Source organism: Diaphorina citri, unplaced genomic scaffold (assembly GCF_000475195.1).
Source record: "Diaphorina citri unplaced genomic scaffold, Diaci psyllid genome assembly version 1.1 scaffold113, whole genome shotgun sequence".
In the NCBI taxonomy this organism is placed as follows: domain Eukaryota; kingdom Metazoa; phylum Arthropoda; class Insecta; order Hemiptera; family Psyllidae; genus Diaphorina; species Diaphorina citri.
The window spans coordinates 296,826-318,141 of record NW_007377550.1 but is presented as its reverse complement, the minus strand read 5'-3'; the positions used below and the strand labels follow the sequence as shown (position 1 = coordinate 318,141).

General features: G+C 37.1%; 1 long non-coding RNA gene across 1 annotated transcript; it reads right to left on the bottom strand.

The window, feature by feature from the left end:
- Positions 1-20,261: 20,261 nt before the first annotated feature.
- Positions 20,262-20,932, bottom strand: LOC113465479. Its single transcript, XR_003390180.1, has 2 exons — positions 20,657-20,932; positions 20,262-20,346 (listed from the first exon to the last, which is right to left on the bottom strand). It is a non-coding gene; the product is annotated as an uncharacterized LOC113465479 (long non-coding RNA).
- Between the last annotated feature and the right edge of the window lie 384 nt (positions 20,933-21,316).

Genomic DNA, 21,316 nt, shown 5'->3' with positions numbered 1-21,316 from the left:
GGAAGAGATATCTTTGCAGGACCATTCGGAAGTGGAACTGGGATAAACTTTAGATAAAATCATAAAATCTACATAGCCACTACCCACCTACCATGGACAAGACTTTTCGGTCATTGTTCGTATTCGTGACCAAGTTTCAAGTTCTGATGTCACCCAAAACCCAATGACATCTCCGAAGATCTCCAAGTTTATACGGACGGATCAGTTGTTATCTTGCATGTTTGCTCTCTGGCTTTCACATGTCACTCACTGAAAGCTCACAAGCTCGAATTCCAATTTATATCGAGCGCCAGTGGCGTTGGGTGAGGGACTGAGAGGGAGTCTGATGGGGAACTCGACAATTTATCTGAATTTATTCTAATCACGCAGGCTAAAATTTGCAGGTTGATAAAATAGCACGTTAAAAGATGTAGCACAACGGAAGGAAGAGATATCTTTGGAGGACCATTCGGAAGTGGAACTGGGATAAACTTTAGATAAAATCTACATAGCCACTACCCACCTACCATGGACAAGACTTTTCATGGGATCAGTAAAATTGGATAAATCAAACAATCCCTAGATTTACCTTGGTATCAGTTTGGTTTTACTATTCTAATCAAGTACCTAACATTGCAAGAAATTGGTCTGTACTTGAACACCTAGGTCTAGGTGATCGGATTGTCACTTTATCCCCGTATCATTATAGGTACCTGTAGGCTAAATAATTTAGCAGATTCTATAGTTACTAGGGGAGCAGTTTAAAATATTGTGGCGCTCACAACAACACTCAACACAAATATAATCTTACATACCTAGAAAACGCAGGTTCTCGTTTCTCCACAATTTCCATCTCTGAAGTTTAAATAACACAATCTTACATAGAAAACGCAGGTTCTCGTTTCTCCACAATTTCCATCTCTGAAGTTTAAATAACACTTCCAAATTCTTAGGCTATTCTCAGGTGTTGGCTAAAATATAAAGATTGATCAGCGGAGGTATATTTATAGAAGTGATCCAGCAGATGACTTGACTGGATTTTTCCGACCATGGGAATGAACAATCGCCCCCCTGTGAAATCATTGTATACTGGCATGTCTTGGTCAGCACCTGAGAGCTATGTCTAACTGATGAGTTCAAATAAGAACGAAACGCGTCTTAGGCTGTTCTCAGGTGTTGGCTAAAATATAAAGATTGATCAGCGGAGGTATAGAAGTGATCCAGCAGATGACTTAACTGGATTTTTCCGACCATGGGAATCGCCCCCCTGTGAAATCATTGTATACTGGCATGTATAGATTCTTTTCCCCTCACGTACAGTCGCCACTGATAAGACCTCTCCGAGTCACGTCTAGTGATCCCGGTCATGTTATCATGTCAGATTAGAGACAAAGGTCCCATCCTAATCACACAAATCAATCTGATCGCGATTTTATTTATCGCGGCATAATCTCTCTTGTTAGGAGATAATGTAGGGGTCAGGACTGAACTTAAGTGATGTGAAGTTCTAAGTGTAAGGTTCAGGGTTCAGGAAGTGAAGTCAGTAGCACCAGCATTGTGATAACGCTATTGTTTAGAACCCAGACCATGTTCTCTCCATTGAGCTCGAATGGTTTGTTCATTTTTCAAGACAAAAATATTCCCCCGATGTGAAAAACTATTGAAATTAAAATTGATTGAAAAGTTGGAAAACTGAATCATTTTATTTAAATAAATAAAGTGCGCTCCGACAATCCTGTTCAGTCCGACTGTCTGAAATTATCTACAGGGGATTTTTAGCTAAATTCCAGTTAGGAATGAGCTATTAATTTTTTTTCTCCTTGAAGGTACCTTTTCCTCTATTTTCATGTCAAAAATTTGGTGCAGTTGGCACATCCACTAAAAATATAAAGTGTCTCTCTCTCTCTCTCTCTCTCTTCTCTCTCTCCCTCTCTTCTCTCTCTCCCTCTCTTCTCTCTCTCCCTCTTTCTCTCTCCGCCTTCTCAGCTATATTTTTCTCTAAACCTGAGTTGGAAAATTGGCAATTTGGCACATCTACTAGTCCGCTTATACTTTTTTCAAGTTAGAGGTAAAGAATAGGCAGTGTAAAATGGAAGTGAAGTTTCAAGTGTAAGGTTCGGGGTTCAGGACTTTACTGAAGTCGTAGGTGTAAAGCTGTGTCCATCAATTGATCGTCGATCGACGAGGTGAAGAGGTGAATCTATGTTGTCGAGGCAGTGTACGGTTTCGAAGTGAAGTTTCAAGTGTAAGGTTCGGGGTTCAGGACTTTACTGAAGTCGTAGGTGTAAAGCTGTGTCCATCAATTGATCGTCGATCAACGAGGTGAAGAGGTGAATTGTAAAATGAAAAAAAGGTAAAAGAGGAAAGATGGTAAGTTACATCCTGTGTTGGTTTTGAAGAGGAAAGCATTTTGTTTTGTTTTTCAAATCTTTTGATGCGTAAACAGGTTGATTAGAAAATTATAAATTAACCCCTTCTTATTCAATTGCAGGTCTACAGTTGCTAAGGTATTGGATTCCTAATCGAGTAGATTTTGGTTCAAATACCAGCGAACATAAAATAATTGATCGCCCAGCCTCGGAACAACAATGGACAGTCACAACCGGATAACGCCCCTGGAAAGAATTTGGACCTACGATTTGGGACATGGAACATACAAACGCTTTATAAACCTGGAGCTTTTGATAACCTCCTAGAAGAAGTCAAGAGATATAATAATTCAGAAGAATACCATTTACCTATAAGTTCAAAGAAATGTATTCCTTTGAAGTAACCCTTTTTGTGTAGTTTTGGTCAATGGACAGTCACAACCGGATAACGCCCCTGGAAAGAATTTGGACCTACGATTTGGGACATGGAACGTACAAACGCTTTATAAACCTGGAGCTTTTGATAACCTCCTAGAAAAAGTCAAGAGATATAATATTGACATTTGACATATTAGCTCTCCAAGAAACCAGATGGTCTGGAAACGGTAACATCGACAGAAATGGTTTTCGTTTCATCTACGGTGGAACAGATAAACATGAACTCGGAACAGGAGATGGTCTGGAAACGGTAACATCGACAGAAATGGTTTTCGTTTCATCTACGGTGGAACAGATAAACATGAACTCGGAACAGGATTCATGGTAAAAAGTAAATTTGTAAACTCAATTAAAGATGTCAAGTTCATAAACAACCGCATATCTTACATAACCCTGAAGGGAAAATTCAAGCCAATATGTATTCTAAATGTTCACGCACCCACCGAAGACAAGGATCAAGACACCAAGGACGAATTCTACGAAACACTTGACAACGTCCTAGACTCATTCACAAGCTACAGCATGAAAATCCTCTTGGGTGACATGAATGCAAAAATAGGTCATGAATTCGACGTCGAGCGACCATCGATTAACGGTCGATAGACGGCCGGTTGACTATGTGTGGACACACCTTTTAGGTATAAGGTTTAGGGTTCAGGACCTACTCGTAAGTTTAGCTTAAGTGTAGACGTGTGGCGGGGAGGCCATCTAGTCTGGAAAAAAAGTAAAAAGAATGACATCCAGGATCATCCCAAATGGCCTGGATTTGGAATACTTAGGAATTAAGGACATATATTCATAAAAAAATTCTCTCAAAGATACATGACAGTAAGTGGCTACAAAGTTTACTTGAATGGTCGGGAAAAGATACATTAAAATGATAAAAAAATGTCTTCCCCTCTCAACTCAGAGGTAACGTACTAATTTCTAGCACAATTATTTATTCAAATTAGAAAAAAAAGTCAACAGACCGTCTGTCACTTTGCGGAGATTAAAACTTTTGATTTGGATGTCACTGAGTAGCGCGGGATTTTGAGAACAAAGCACCGAAGCCGGCAGTTCTTAAAAGCTGTTGGCATAGAGGATGCCTCATGACCTTTGAACCAGGTACCCAGGTGATGCGTTAACATAACTCTCTTTATTCACGTATTGTACATATATGACATTATGTATTGTACATATGACATTATGTACCTACATATGACATTATGACACGCAGGATGGCGGTGTGTTTGATCTCACAGATTTCTCACGCACCCACAGAACTAGTAGAATTTTCGCCTATTTACATGCACAATATACAAATGTTTTCGCAGGTGTAGTTAGCTAAGTAACTCTACATGTAGATAAGCCTAGGTACTATAATACTAAAAGAAGAAGAAGAAGAAGAAGACGATGGTACAAGCAAATATACAGGGTGTCCCGCGAACGACTGTACAACGCTTGAGGGTTGATGCAGGACCTAAAGAGCTACCAGAAAAAGCTATCTGGACAGATCCGATTTTCAACAGGGGCGGAGTTATGAAGGATTTTCTGTTTTTCAACATTTTTCATACCTTGTCCCCTTAAAACGCCTTTATCTCTTGAACCAATAAAGATAATAAAAAATTGATTGCACCATTGAAAAGAACACAAAATTTACTAAAAGATAAGATTCCCTGTTTTGGTAAAACCCTCCCTCAAACACAACCAAAAGCTTGAGAGTGCCTCTCAATCTCATTGAGATGGCACCTATTGTGGAGAATTGGGTCTGGATTTGCAGAAAGGAAAGTTTTTTACGTACCCAAAAGTTTTCTTCAATTTCTTAGATAAAAGTGAAGCAATTTGAGGCAATGCACAATCAGTTGAGCAGACCACTGGCGTGAAGGAACTTCTGACATCTTCAGCAGCTACCTTGCTACTTCAAGCAGCTAGCAGCTGGGCTCAAGGCTACCTTGGAAGTTAACCAATCTATTTATGCTTTAAGATTGATGTAGAATGTAAACTGTTGTGTATCTTCCTACTACAAAACAAGAGCAATTTTCTCGATTGGAAATTTCTTCCACCACATCCTGTCTACCCACGGCAGCTTGGAGAGAATCACTGCAGAAGCAAGCTTGCTGCTCTTACCTACATAATGACATGCATTGTGTATCCAGCTCATTATGTAAAGCAGTTCTAGTTAGAAATGGTATGGGGCTTTTACCTGGTACATGAAATAAATCAGAAATGCAAATCAGGTCTGCACGGCCACAGCACAAAAACATATAATAATGCATATTACAATACCCGGGCAACAATTGTTAAGCAAATTAGAGACGATTGCTATCGAGTTGGCTAATTCTTAATCATTAGAATCCACGGTGGTCTAAATCTTTCAAACAAACACAAATCTTATTATTTTTCCTCTCGTATGTTCCATTGGAAACACGTCTCTCTAGAGAGATTGTGTTATGGTGTAATGAAAGTAATACCTTTCATTACATGAAATAGGGATGCAGTTGCGCGTTGGATTGAAATTTGAACACTGAGTTACAGAACGATAAAGGGAAGTATCTTAAGTTTACAATGAAGTGAAGGACTACTGCATTAGAAAAGTGGCGAACAGCCAGATGATTTCTTGTCATTTTCCCTCGCTTATTCCAAAACGACCAAGATACAGAAGGTGTAAGATTAAGAAGAGGAAACCTATACGAAGCAGCCAAGTGCAGAACACGCCCCAGTAAAAGTGCCAATAGAGCTAAAGAACTGAATCATTATTGTGGAATACCTACTCAGTACCTACTTGAAACTCCTCAAAAATATAATATTCGCTCCTATCGCCAGGAAAAGAGAAGTAAGCTTACAGAATCAGCAATCAGCTCTACGGCCAGTAATACCTCTTAATCCCCCAGAAAAAAATACACCCACTTGCTGAAATCATCATCCATAAAAATCTATATACAGGGTGTCCCGCGAACGACTGTACAACGCTTGAGGGTTGATGTAGGATCTAAAGGGCTACAAGAAGATTATCAAAACACAATGGACGTAGAGTGACTGTGCATTGTCGACTGTCAAAACACATCAATGCTGATCGCTCTCTAAATTACCAGTACAGAGGTGTTAGAGCACGTGGGTGGTTAGGAAGAGAGGTGACGAGAAACAATAATTGTATTGAAAAATATTATGTATTTGGTTCCCACTTTCTGAGTCAAGTTGCCAAGAGTGGCTTTACCATAATTTAATCATGTTCGTGTAAGTTAAATCCGACCTTTAGGGTTGTTTGCCTCTGCACCTAAACCTCGGAGTGGACTTTTTGTGTACCAAGTTAAGATGGTATTTAATCATATTCCGACCTTTAGGGTTGTTTGCCTCTGCACCTAAACCTCGGAGTGGACTTTTTGTGTACCAAGTTAAGATGGTATTTAATCATATGTATACCTACATGGGAGATAGCAACTTTTTGAGGAAAGGTGGAAACATGAAAACTTTTAGATCAGTTGAAAATATGGACTGAAAGTAGGTACCTATTTACTTGTATCAGCAGCAATGGGTATATATGGTTGACCGCTCGTTATTTGAGCGAGAAAGCATGGAATCTCAACCATTTTATTCACAGTTGTTTGAGAAGTTGACCAGATAATGATAAAGGGTTAGGTGGCATGATAACGAATCGCCCAGTGATTCTTTTCATCCACTCAAGATTCTTTCATTATCAGATATTATTTTATGAGTAAATTGTTGTGATGTTGGTACAAACATTGTTTGCAGTGCAAAAACATGGTTTGTGCGTACAACTTACTCGTTCCTAGCTCTAAGTACTTTAATCAAGTTCTTCAAGTATAGATCTTTATTCACACGAACAAGTTTAATAATTACGGAGCTTTATGAACCTGTTCTATCTGAACTGATTGCCCCATCGGGTCGCTAACGGGTTGATAAAATTGTAATATATTAGAATTTCATTTTTTATTTTGTGTTATGAGTACGAACCGAGAACACGAAATAGTTGGTTCTTTTTCTTGTTTTTTTAGTTGTTAAAGTTTAAAGCCGGCTAATATAAATAATGCCTTGTTTAATATGGAATAGAACATTAAGATAATCTGACCAGAATAAAGTGGGAGGGCTTCTTTTAATGACCCCTTCGAGCACTATTTACCTACAGAGAAACACCATTTTGTAAAGCTTGGCTTGGAGATTTTTTCCATTCGCATGAATTCTCGCAAAGTTCAGACTCTTGATGTAGTTTATATGAATAAATATCTCATGCTCTTTCCCCCCTTTGTTATCCGGACATAAATAAGAACCGACTTTACACCTATGTGATGAGTGATAAAATTTTGTAGCAGACGTTAAGAAGTGCAATGCCTCTGTAGTTGTTACAGTCAGTGGGGTCACTTTTCTTATGGAGGGGAATCATTATTACCTCCTTCCACTGATCTGGTATATGTTCTGTTTCCCAGCACTTTCGTATCATTTTGTGTAGCTCTAGTTTTAGATTTTGACCTCCATTCTTGAGTAGCTCACTTGTTATTTCGTCCGTCCCAGGTGACTTGTTATTTTTCAGTTTCGTGATGGCTTCATTTACTTCTCTGAGGGTTGGGGGTTCGTCTTCCACCTCGGCTGTATGTGGTATTTCTTCTTCAATGTGTGTTTCATTTTGAACATTGAGTAGTTCTTTAAAGTACTCCGCCCATCGTTCCAATACTGCTGTGGTTCCAGTTAGGGTTGTTCCATCTTTGTCTTTGATCATAGTGGATTTAGGTTGGGTTGTTCTCCTTTGCTGTTTTACAAGTTGATAGAAACTTCTAACGTTCTTCATATTGTCTTCCTTTTCTATTTGATCTAATTTGTTGTTTAGTTCTCCTTTGCTGTTTTACAAGTTGATAGAAACTTCTAACGTTCTTCATATTGTCTTCCTTTTCTATTTGATCTAATTTGTTGTTTAATACACCTATGGACCCAGAACAGGGCGCGGATTCTTGTATTTAAAACCTATGATTAAGATGAAATAAGTCCTGAGAAGGATTTGCTGCGAGAACTTGAGATTTAAGTGCTCCTCCCAAAAATAAAAAATAAAAATCTGGGAAGATGTAAAACACTTGTAGGTACATATATCTATCCTAGAGCTTGCCGCTTTTCGAGTTGGACTACAAAGAGACTTTGTTTTCCTTTGTAATTTTTCTTCAATTCTAGAGTTTTTTTCTAATGGTAGGTGAGATTTCCAGGACAGAATTTGCCCTTACTCTGCCTACGTGCATCGCTTACCTATGTATGCAGTGACTTCATATAATTTACAATGTACCTACCTGTAGATAGGTATAGAAAGCGACATAGTCCTGTATAACGTATTTGTTTATAATAAAAGTAAGTATCTCTGTTTGTTTATTTAAAATGAATTGTTTATATTTAGCGATGTGAGGCTTCCTGATAACAATACACGTTATGATTGCGCCCCTCCCCCCCTTTCATCCGCCATCCAATGTTTATTCAAAATGACTCTGGCGTTTTGTTTTTTGTTCTTTTTGGTTTTTGTTGCTGTGCGTGTAAGATTAAGAAGAGGAAACCTATACGAAGCAGCCAAGTGCAGAACACGCCCCAGTAAAATTGCCAATAGAGCTAAAGAACTGAATCATTATTGTGGAATACCTATTCAGTACCTACTTGAAACTCCTCAAAAATATAATATTCGCTCCTATCGCCAGGAAAAGAGAAGTGAGCTTACAGAATCAGCAATCAGCTCTACGGCCACCAATACCTCTTAATCCCCCAGAAAAAAATACATTCACTTGCTGAAATCATCCTCCAGAAAAATGTATATCTATTTGCTTGTACCATCATCTTCTTCTTCTTTTAATATTATAGTACCTAGGCTTATCTACATGTAGAATTACTTAGTTAACTACACCTGCGAAAACATTTGTATATTGTGCATGTAAATAGGCGAAAATTCTACTAGTTCTGTGATTGCGTGAGAAATCTGTGAGATCAAACACACCGCCATCCTGCGTGTCATAATGTCATATGTAGGTACATAATGTCATATGTACAATACATAATGTCATATAAGTACAATACGTGAATAAAGAGAGTTATGTTTACGCATCACCTGAGTACATGGTTTAAAGGTCATGAGGCATTTTGAATTGCTGATTAGGATTGTTCTTTCCCTTTTTTCCCTACTCTCTATGATTTTAGAACATACCTATCGAAAACGTGACCTTCAATAATAATGTGGAAATACCTATGTATAATCTAATAGTAGGTAAAGAGTATACCTATACTGTAAGTATTTATAGGTAACTAAAGCTCCCTGAATAATGTGATGGACATTTTTTGAAGGTATAGTCCAGAATAGTCAAAGGTAAATAAGTCAAATATACAGTAAAAATTGATTGCAGACACATTTGTTATTTATTCAATTTGGTGATTTGGTCACATCCACCAATTCACGAGAAGGAACAATGGCCAAGGAATATGGTGATTGTGACATCTCCACTATTTTTCGCAGTGGAGATGCCTGAATTACAATATTGTGTTCTTTATTATTGTACCTACGTAAGTGTCTTGGTATGTTACCTACCTACTCTACCTTTTACGGAGCTATGGATTCTTAATTTACATTATTTATTTTACAACGATGCTTTTTCATTTTCTTTATGTAGGTACCTACTTTGTAATACTTTCTTTCATGGGAGTTAAGTACCTAGATTATTAAATAAGAAAAATTTTCTTGTAAGTTTCCCTGGTAGCTAAATCATTTTATCATACACATATCGGAGGAGGAAGTAAGCAGCATTGAAAACTCAATTAGGTATGAAGTACATAACTTTAGTTGTAGTACGTACCTACCCACCTTCTTCGTAATATTTGTTTAGCTAAAGTCCTACAATATTTGTATTAGGGCCATTCATTTTTGATCCCAAGTACCTGTTCTACACAGTTTTTAATAACATTCACTATCAGGTGGGCAGGAATATGTGTCCGAAAAAGCCATAACGCTTAATGGGCTCGGTTGTAATTATTCTTTTGGTTAATATAGATGTTGTAGTTAATAAAGCTTAAAACCCATGTTTTGTTTCTATTTTGATTAAAATGCAAATGTTTACTTGTATAGAGGTGAACTCGTAAAGCGCCCACACTACAAAAGGAGTGTTTTTTTTCTTCCCATGTGAATTTGCCATTTTCCTTAATAAAGGTGGGCACTTGGCACCTTCTGTAGAAGTACAATTACCAGGAATTTCCCGGCAATTCAAGAGGAAATTGAAAAGCACGTTGATGAAAAACCTGTTGATTTTTGGTTTGCTTGTACCTACTTAGACTTTGTCAACACGTCAATTACCTAGATGCCTAGGCCTTGTTAATTGGTGAACTGAGACTTCTTGGTTCCAAAATTCGACATGGAAATTGCTTAAAAATACAGAAGAATCGAATTCGACTTTTTCTCAATTCCCACCTTTTCGTTTGAACATATGTATACTTTTAGATAATTTATTATCCAGAGCCATCATGTAGATATATTTGTTTAATTTGGAGAGGGGATTTACTAAAATCGCCGGCAACTTTGTACTTCCACTTTCAACAAATCTCTCTCTCTCTCTCTCTCTCCTGTGAACTGATTCCCATAATGAGTCAACTTGAGTCGGCTCTGTCTCATCAAGGGACCAAAACATGAAAGACATTTCCCGAGCCAAGAACCGAGATGCGAACCAGTGATAAGCAGGTCAAAACGACCCGTCTCTCCGAGTCAGGGCCTCTTGAGTGCCTGCAGGTTCCTGGAACGGCATTGATAAACCTCCTGAGAGGGCTTAACGTCTACATAAACGTAGATTCGTACAAGATTTGTACAAGCTTAACCTATATCTTTTGGGGCTGTTTGTCCCTATACTTAAGTCTCAGAATGGGCTTTGTGTATGAATAAGACGAGTCCCTAAATTAGTCATAATTACGAATACCTGTACCAATGTTTTATGGGGAACTACTTGCTTTGCTACTTGCTACATTGTGAAAAACGTGGTTTAAACTGGAAAAGCTAGGCTTCAAGAAAGATCCACTGACTTTAGCTGAAAATAATCCAAACAGCTTGGACTAAAGAGTTTATTATAATTTACTTTTAAAAATCATAAGTGAAAAAAAAAGAGAAGATCTCATCATGATCTTGTTGATGAAATTATCATTCCGTGTCATAAAAATGTAAAATAAATAGAACTTGTTTGTAAAATGGCGCTCTCATAAACGGTTGGCACCAGGCTTGGGTTTGAATTCTGTAAGCAGAGTCCACACGCATGGTTACTAACTGGATGGGTGACGGTCTGGTCTAATGGTAGGGCTGTTCGGAATGCACCTAACCCCGCGTTGCCCCGTGCGGACAACTGCAGTCTAATTTCAGTGAAAGAAGCTAGTGAAATTCCAGGGTAAAAAGGTCATTTACACTGGGAAAATATACTCACTCACCTACAGGTGAGCTTCTGGTGACAGAAGGAACTTGCAGGAAGTGGGAGCCTGATATTTTGTAAATCATAATTATTTTGATGTAGAAATGACGTCACCGAAGTTATCATGTAATTTTATGGCAATAGATATGATATGATATTATTACTATTGTATTATAACTTGAAAAATTTAGAGTGCGAACTTCTTTATAATTATAACTTGAAAAATTTAGAGTGCGAACTGCGAACTTCTTTATACCTTGAATAGCCCCTCTGGTCAAATGAAAAATGGCTCGCGAACAGCATCGAAAACGCAACAATTTCGTGCATTGGGAAGGAAGCGGATGAAATTGCCCTGTGTAATCGACCTTTAACCAAAAACTAAGCGTGTGGACACAGCTCCTTGGCAGTTAGATACGTACAGTACGAAATGTTTTTTGCTAGTTTGCTTAATCAAAGCACCTTTACCTGAAGAAAGGAAATATTGTTTTATGTTGTGTCATGTCTAGGTATGTAAATTGAAAATAAACAAAAGTCCCTTTTCGTTTTGGGTTATTTTCATCGTAATTTGGATAGCTTTTTATGAATGGGAGATCAGAGACAGCTTTGGCCATTAATCAGACCCGGATATGGAACATGACAACTTAATAGGTGCAATTCAAAATAATGTTCAAGACATTAATTCTGACTTCTTTTTATTTTGACATTGGTATATTAATCAGGTGAGAGGACATTTTTTCCGCTGACAAGGTAACACCTACTCCAAGTAGATTCGTCTGAAAAATGGGTGGGCATATCAAAAAAATATGGTTTTTATACGGGATGTGAATAGACTACACTGTCATTAATTTTGCTTTGCTGCCATGTAACCTATAGCTTTGCTAATTAAGTGTCACGCGAACATGACAGATCAGCAAACATTAATCACTAGATCGGTCTGAGCTCTCTGGTGTTATAGGCTATGATTTGTTCGATGCAGGGGCGAGCTCAGGACTTGGTTTAGAACATGGCTCTGGAGAGCCTGAAATGAAGGCTTGTTTGGTTTGAGGGACAAGATAGGGATAAGGACACTACTACAAAGAGGACAACTGGCATATTCATGGTTCAAATAGCTATTCTTTACAATCTTATGTACCTTGTTGATGTAGTTATTTACAATCTTGTTTGTCGCCAAGATATGTACATACTTAGGTACATAAGTCATGTACAAAAAGACAAGACGTATGTGAAAATTAGTGTATGGTCGTTAATATAATTATAATCATACCAAGGTATTTATTACTATATTGAAGTTTGGTAAATTTCGGTTTGAGAATTGCTCCTTCAAACCAATATTTCCTAAGGTTGTTCTTTATTTGATTCCTCAGATCAATATGGAAGGAAAACAATTAAAACGAATCCACTGTCTTTATGATGCAGTCAATACCTACCTAATATCCACAAGTAAATGAATGAATCCAGCTTCAGCCTTTGAAAATCAAGGTATCCCTTAGCCCATATTATATCTCAGTCTGTTGTCTAGAAAAAGCAAAGGAGGTACCTAGGTATCCCACAGAATTTTACCTGAAGAAACATTAATCACTAGATCGGTCTGAGCTCTCTGGTGTTATAGGCTATGATTTGTTCGATGCAGGGGCGAGCTCAGGACTTGGTTTAGATTCAGAAGAGGCTGACATGAATACTTGTTTGGTTTGAGGGACAAGATAGGGATAAGGACACTACTACAAAGAAGACAACTGGCATATTCAAATATTCATGGTTCAGCCAGGCTTATTTGAGCGAAATTTCTTTCATCTGCATTTTTTAGGCGAGAGAAATTTAGAAATCTTGAAAATGCTCCAATCCAAAAAGTTAATTTTAGTGAAAAGTATACTCCAATTGGAGGAATCAATTTATTCAAAAAGTCTTCTTATAACTGACCCTTTTCGTTACCTACATATCATTGTGTTTCATTTCTGGTAAAAGAATAATGATCTTCCCCACGAACAATGTCTGTCACCGTATGCTTTGAAACTTCTTTGTAGTCATCTATATCCAGGGTTGAATGGTAGAGATTGTCCTAAGCAATAATTTCACCCCTTTGTTTGTAATTTCTTGTATTTGTTCACATTGAATTATAACCAAGAAAGAATCTAAATAAATAAATATCTCCCCAAGGTGGACGCGGTTATTTTCGGCCCTGGTTTTTCATATCAAGCAAGATGTCTCGTATCTTCGTGGGAAGAAAAATAGTTAGTCGACAAATATTGACTGGACAGGACAGGAAGAAGGAGATTTCTGCTAGAAAATAATGGTCAAACCTTCAATAATAATGTGAAAATACCTATGTATAATCTAATAGTAAAGAGTATACTATATTTATAGGTAAATCCAGAGCTCCCTGAATAAAGTAATGGACATTTTTGAAGGTCTAGTCAAAGGAAAATAAGTCAAATATGCAGTAAAGCATTGATTGCTGACACATTTGTTATTTATTTAATTTGGTGATTTGGTCACATCCACCAACTCACGAGAAGGAACAATGGCCAAGGAATATGGTGATTGTGACATCTCCACTATTTTTCGCAGTGGAGATGCCTCAATTACAATATTGTGTTCTTCATTATTGTACGTAAGTGTCTTGGTATGTTACCTACCTACTCTATCTTTTACGGAGCTATGGATTAGGGATGTTGCGATATATCGAAAACCGATATATATCGATATATTTTTCGTCGATATATCGATATATATCGATATATTTTTTTGGCGATATATCGACAATTATCCGGCGATATATCGGTCACCCGTCCCAGTTTTATCCACGCTGGACGTTTCTCAACTTCAATGACAATTCCGTGCAAATTTAAATTTTACACATTTTTTTTTTTTTGGTGGTTTTACTCTGATACTGAACACGAAAAAAAAAATCAAACACCACGCCCTCTCGTTGTTTTTCTCATGCCGGATGCATTATTTGTGTGGATTTTGTGGCGCAACCATTTTTTGAAATGACAAGAAATTCGATTAAAAATTTGACTTTCATATAGCCATCTAGTATAGCTCAGTTAGTAGAAGCAGTCTGCTTTGTAAGCGCTAGGCCGCGGCGTTCGATTCGGGCGCGCCGATTTATTCCTGATGGATAATGTTCGTTCTCGGAACGGCCTGCCCGAACCTTTTCACCTTACCTCGGAGACTGGACAGTCCTTACTGCATCTTCGACATTTCGCCGCCGACGATAAGACCATTAGCAGATTAAGTAGTCCCCTTTAGAGTCAAACCTCTAACGAAAACATGAGAAAGGCGAGATGATTTATATGACCTTGACGTGTGGCTGGCAGGTACGGAAGGAGACAAGAAACGCAAAAAAAAAACAGGCGGAAAAAAACACCCATGGTGTAGATAGGTGGACCGACTAAAAACGCCAACATGGGAAAAGGCGAAGTACCTAGATGATGATTATGTTATTTACCTATATACTTTCATTATTTTATAAAAGTACCTAGATGATGATGATGTTAATTACCTATTACTTTCCTTATTTTATAAAATGAGGAGGAAAGTATTGTGATCGACAAATTTTTCGACCTTCGTTTTTTGACGGATGTGGACGTTTTATGGTCCAATTGCCCCAAAAAAAGGGTTTCGGCCAAAGGTCCGGGTGTGTGTGTATTTTATTTTTATTTTTTGTGATAGTAAGTTAAGTGAGTGATTTTGTTTTATTTTTGTTTTTTTATAAATATAAAAATTCCTATTTTACCTGCCTAAATAATTTGTTTAGGTATTTCAAGCAACTCTAAGGTCTAAAAGTAGTCTTATTATCGTAAAACGCAGTGTAAATATCTTGTAACCCCCAAAACAAGAAAAATTGTTAAATATATCGATATATCGGCGATATATCGATATATTTCCCCCGATATATCGATATCGATATATTTGAGGGGCCGATATATCGATATATCGATTTATCGATATATTTGCAACTCATTTACATGCCTACTATGGATTATTATTATTGTTAATTTACATTATTTATTGTACAACGATACTTTTTAATTTTCTTTAATGTAGGTACCTACTTTGTAATACTTTCTTTCATGGGAGTTAGGTACCTAGATTATTAAATAAGAAAATTTTTCTTGTAAGTTTCCCTGGTAGCTAAATCATTTTATCATACACATATCGGAGGAGGAAGTAAGCAGCATTGAAAACTCAATTAGGTATGAAGTACATATGAACTTTAGTTGTAGTACCTACCCACCTTCTTCGTAATATTTGTTTAGCTAAAGTCCTACAATATTTGTATTAGGGCCATTAATTTTTGATCCTAAGTACCTGTTCTACACAGTTTTTAATAACATTCACTATCAGGTGGGCAGGAATATGTATCCGAAAAAGCCATAACGCTTAATGGGCTCGGTTGTAATTATTCTTTTTGTTAATATAGATGTTGTAGTTAATAAAGTTTAAAACCCATGTTTTGTTTCTATTTTGATTAAAATGCAAATGTTTACTTGTATAGAGGTAAACTCGTAAAGCGCCCACACTACAGAAGGAGTGTTTTTTTCTTCCCATGTGAATTTGCCATTTTCCTTAATAGAGGTGGGCACTGGGCACCTTCTGTAGAAGTACAATTACCAGGAATTTCCCGGCAATTCAAGAGGAAATTGAAAAGCACGTTGATGAAAAACCTGTTGATTTTTGGTTTGCTTGTACCTACTTAGACTTTGTCAACACGTCAATTACCTATATGCCTAGGCCTTGTTAATTGGTGAACTGAGACTTCTTGGTTCCAAAATTCGACATGGAAATTGCTTAAAAATGCAGAAGAATCGAATTCGACTTTTTCTCAATTCCCACCTTTTCGTTTGAACATATGTATACTTTTAGACCTACTTTCAGTCCATATTTTCAACTGATCTAAAAGTTTTCATGTTTCCACCTTTCCTCAAAAAGTTGCTATCTCCCATGTAGGTACTTATGATTAAATATCATCTTAACTTCGTGCACAAAAAGCCCACTCCGAGGTTTAGGTACAGAGGCAAACAACCCTAAAGGTGGGATTTAGCTTATACGAACATGATTAAATTATGGTAAAGCCACTCTTGGCAACTTCACTCAGAAAGTAGGAACCAAATGCATATTTTTCAACACAATTGTTTCTCGTCACCTCTCTTCCTAACCACCCACGTGCTCTAACACCTCCGTACTGGTAATTTAGAGAGCGATCAGCATTGATGTGTTTTGACAGTCGACAATGCACAGTCACTCTACGTCCATTGTGTTTTGATAATTACTTGTGACAGTACAATGATGTGACCTAACCTTGTTTTGACAACAGTGGTGGAGTTTTTACCCTGATTCGGGGATTCGTGATGGAGTTGCAAGTCAGTCCCGTATGTGACGATCTCCCGATTTCAAAAATCCCAAAGTTTAGGATGTCTTCGGGCAGTCTTTTTTCTGAAAGTATGCATGAAACTGAATGTTCTTCTATGCACGTAAGTATAGTATAATTTGCTCGAAAGAACAATTAAGAGCTTGCAATGACCACTTCAGCATGGAATGCGAGGGACCAGATATACCAATTTACCAATATCTGCGTAACAATGTCGGTGAAAATAGTGAAATACTGATCCAGACTAAATCGAACAGTCACATAGATGTAAATCGCTGAAGAAATAATAACATGTCCAATGATTTGAAAAAACAAGTAATGAACCAATATGAGCTATTGATCAGAAGATAGGAAGCTGAGAAATAACAAAACAACAATGAAATGCTAAGAGGTACCTACTTAGCAACAATGAAATGTGTCTTACACGGAAATGAAATGACAATAATCGATCGAACCAGATCACTCAGCAGGTGTTTTGGCACTAAAAACTGACCATCGAAAATTTGACCCGATTACATTACTTTCCTTCCTATAGGATAAGGAAAGTAAAAAGGAAAACAAGACTAAAGCTGACTAAAACAAAAGGATAAATTGCAATTAAAAGAAGAAAAAAAAAATCAAAATAATAAAAACAAGGAATTGAAATTTTATGAACGCGTCTCTTTACTGTCTAGTTAATTTTTTTATTCCGAGCGTTCCATAAATTTATGACCGAGAACAGAGGCCCTGACACTTATGGTCCATGGGAAAATCTCTATTGTTTTCTCCTCTGTCATTTGGAGACCCCATGGGTTGATATTACCCAATAAAAATATCTCAGGCCTGGTATATTAATCAGGTGAGAGGACATTTTTTCCGCTGACAAGGTAACACCTACTCCAAGTAGATTCGTCTGAAAAATGGGTGGGCATACCGAAAAAATATGGTTTTTATACGGGATGTGAATGAGTGATATGGGTATCATTCCCATACAGGACAAAGTAAATGGATAAGAGATAAGAGCTGGAATATTAAGTAGGTATGTTTCGTACCTACGTATCGACAAAACATAAGACCTTGTTCAGACTCCTGCGCTAAAGGTAAAGGGACATTTTATTCCTATACCTGTTGAACTCACTCAGAAAAAGAGCCTCTACCTAATTTTACGAAAGAGACATTTCGCAATCATTTTACCTGATTTTGCAAACCAAATTTCCAAACGCAAACGACATTTTTCTCTTCAACCTTCTATCACAGGTGTCCCAGAAAGTCTCCCCCTCAAAAACCCGCCCTGGAACAATGTTGACCAAAAGCTTTGTTATAGTTGGAATGATTTGAGTCAATAAATTCTCTCAGATCGGACTGGACGGTGAAGTTTAGGCGCTTAGTGTTTATTGCTGGAGAATCAACTGTTGAACGAAAACAATACCGATTCGAACTTCGCCACCGAACTTAGAGCCCGATACGAAACTTTGACCCGGGACTGGAAAAGGATCTGTAGCGATGCCGTGAAGTGTAACCAGACACTGGAAAACACGAGGAAGCAGAATAGAAAGGTAAAGAGACTTTGAATAGTTTAGCGAAAGAAGTGAAATCTACGTTTTTAACTCGATCATTTCATTCGTCATCAGTACATCCATTTTATGATATGCTAGTAATTATTACACTCCAGTGTTGATGGAAAGCTGGTCCCTCGGGGTCACACAGGAGCCATCAGTTTTTACAGATCTGGGTTTAGAGATAAGAGCTGGAATATTAAGTAGGTATGTTTCGTACCTACGTATCGACAAAACATAAGACCTTGTTCAGACTCCTGCGCTAAAGTTAAAGGGACATTTTATTCCTATACCTGTTGAACTCACTCAGAAAAAGAGCCTCTACCTAATTTTAAGCAGAGAGTAGATTTAGCAGTTGGGTCGTTTGTAAAGGACGTCTTAAGATTTTCCTTTCCTTCACCATTACTCTGGAATGGATTGTGATGAACTTTGGCAAACATTTTGAATACATTAAGAACATTTCCTTATTAGATTTAGTGCTCGATAGGACCTTTAGTCCTGCAGAGAACCTTATTCCTAGTTCTACAGCTCACCGAACCACTTATACATCATAACATTACTAAAGGTAAAGGGACATTTTATTCCTATACCTGTTGAACTCACTCAGAAAAAGAGCCTCTACCTAATTTTACGAAAGAGACATTTCGAAATCATTTTACCTGATTTTGCAAACCAAATTTCCAAACGCAAACGACATTTTTCTCTCCAACCTTCTATCACAGGTGTCCCAGAAAGTCTCCCCCTCAAAAACCCGCCCTGGAAAAATGTTGACCAAAAGCTTTGTTATAGTTGGAATGATTTGAGTCAATAAATTCTCTCAGATCGGACTGGATGGTGAAGTTTAGGCGCTTAGTGTTTATTGCTGGGACGTTCCGCACAAGAGATGAATACGAAATTTATATCTTCGAATTTGAATACAACAAAATCCAACACTTTGAGTATTGGAGGTCATGGAACAATATCCAAAAGTTTTCTTTGTTTCTCTTCCTTTATAAAGAGAGGTTCCTAACTATACCTATAATTTTTAAATTTCTTTATTTACATACGCACATATTCCATACCTAACAAACTAAATTATGAAATTTGTCTTTCAGTTGGGAGCTCTGCTGTGTATTACTATGCAGATTATACTCTCCATTTTCTAGTAGGTATATTTTTAGTTAGGCATTGAAAAGAGTTAATTAGATATATTTTATGTATGTACCCAAGTACCTAACATGTATCGTATCTAAGTACTTATAGTATATGTGTACCTATACTTCATATAATAAATTAATTCATTCGAAAGAAAACAATGGGGACCATTTTATCGAGATCTCCCACCAGATAGGGTATGAACCAAATATCACCTTCACAGAACTAGTAGAATTTTCGCCTATTTACATGCACAATATACAAATGTTTTCGCAGGTGTAGTTAACTAAGTAACTCTACATGTAGAAAAGCCTAGGTACTATAATATTAAAAGAAGAAGAAGAAGAAGAAGAAGAAGAAGAAGAAGAAGAAGAAGAAGAAGAAGAAGAAGAAGACGATGGTACATTGGTACAAGCAAATAGATACTTATACATTTTTCTGGAGGATGATTTCAGCAAGTGAATGTATTTTTTTCTGGGGATTAAGAGGTATTGGTGGCCGTAGAGCTAATTGCTGATTCTGTAAGCTTACTACAGAACTAGTAGAATTTTCGCCTATTTACATGCACAATATACAAATGTTTTCGCAGGTGTAGTTAACTAAGTAACTCTACATGTAGATAACCCTAGGTACTATAATATTAAAAGAAGAAGAAGAAGATGATGGTACAAGCAAATAGATATACATTTTTCTGGAGGATGATTTCAGCAAGTGGGTGTATTTTTTTCTGGGGGATTAAGAGGTATTACTGGCCGTAGAGCTGATTGCTAATTCTGTAAGCTTACTTCTCTTTTCCTGGCGATAGGAGTGAATATTATAATATTTTTGAGGAGTTTCAAGTAGGTACTGAATAGGTATTCCACAATAATGTTTCAGTTCTTTAGCTCTATTGGCAATTTTACTGGGGCGTGTTCTGCACTTGGCTGCTTCGTATAGGTTTCCTCTTCTTAATCTTACACCTTCTGTATCTTGGCCGTTTTGGGATAAGCGAGGGAAAATGACAAATCATGTGGCTGTTCGCCACTTTTCTAATGCAGTGATGTGTTTCTTTTCTTTATTTTTTATTAAACCTCAGGGAGAAATATTCTAATTGACCTCAGTGGAGGATGTTAGTCATTTAGTACCTAGGTATGTGAGTATCCCTATTATTCCACCAATCTAATATCTCTATAACAGGCATAAATAATAATGCATACTAAATTCTAGCAAAATAACCACAACAGCCTTACAGCTTACAGGCCAACCCCCTTTAATCCGCCATATTTAATCCTCATTAATATTTGTTTAAAAATGAAGAAAAAAAAATCCTTTTATTATTATATTGTTAGGTGCCTGAACTCATTTTATTTATGTGTTTCTTTTCTTTATTTTTTATTAAACCTCAGGGAGAAATATTCTAATTGACCTCAGTGGAGGATGTTAGTCATTTAGTACCTATGTAAGTACAGCAGAGAAATAAAATTATTGGCTTTGGATAAACCACATTCAACGACAAGAATCACAAGTCTGAAGGATATCTTGAATATTGGGAGGACATTTGAAGATGCTGAAATCGCTGAGGACAAACTCTTTTCAAACTTCGTCAACTCTGAAAGCTGTTGAAAATCGGTTGAGGTGTGGTCAGAATCTATTAAGAAACACAATTTCGTCCACCTAACTTTTTAAAGGTTTGCAATTTTACATCAATTCTAACAAAACGAAAATTTTCAAAAGTGGGCACCTCAACAAAGGTAGCTGTAACTTGATAGCTGTTATTTGGCGCATCACTAAAACTAATGAAAACCGATTTGAATATTTTGAGATTACCAAAAGGGGGAAATCTGCCGGTCGGACATTTTTCACCTTTCTGAAATTATTTCGAGGGTCATCTTTAGAGATTAAAGGAGAATAATTGAAATCGAAGTTTTATGGTAAACTATTAATATCTATTGAACCAATTTCCAATTAGCAATCATAAAGATATACTCGTAGTAGGGTAATGAAACCTTTGAATACACTTGCAGCAACAAAAACTATGCCTTATCTCTTGCTCAGATTTTCGGAGACGAAACACAATTCAGACACAAGCCGCAGAAACGTTCGAAAATAGACGAC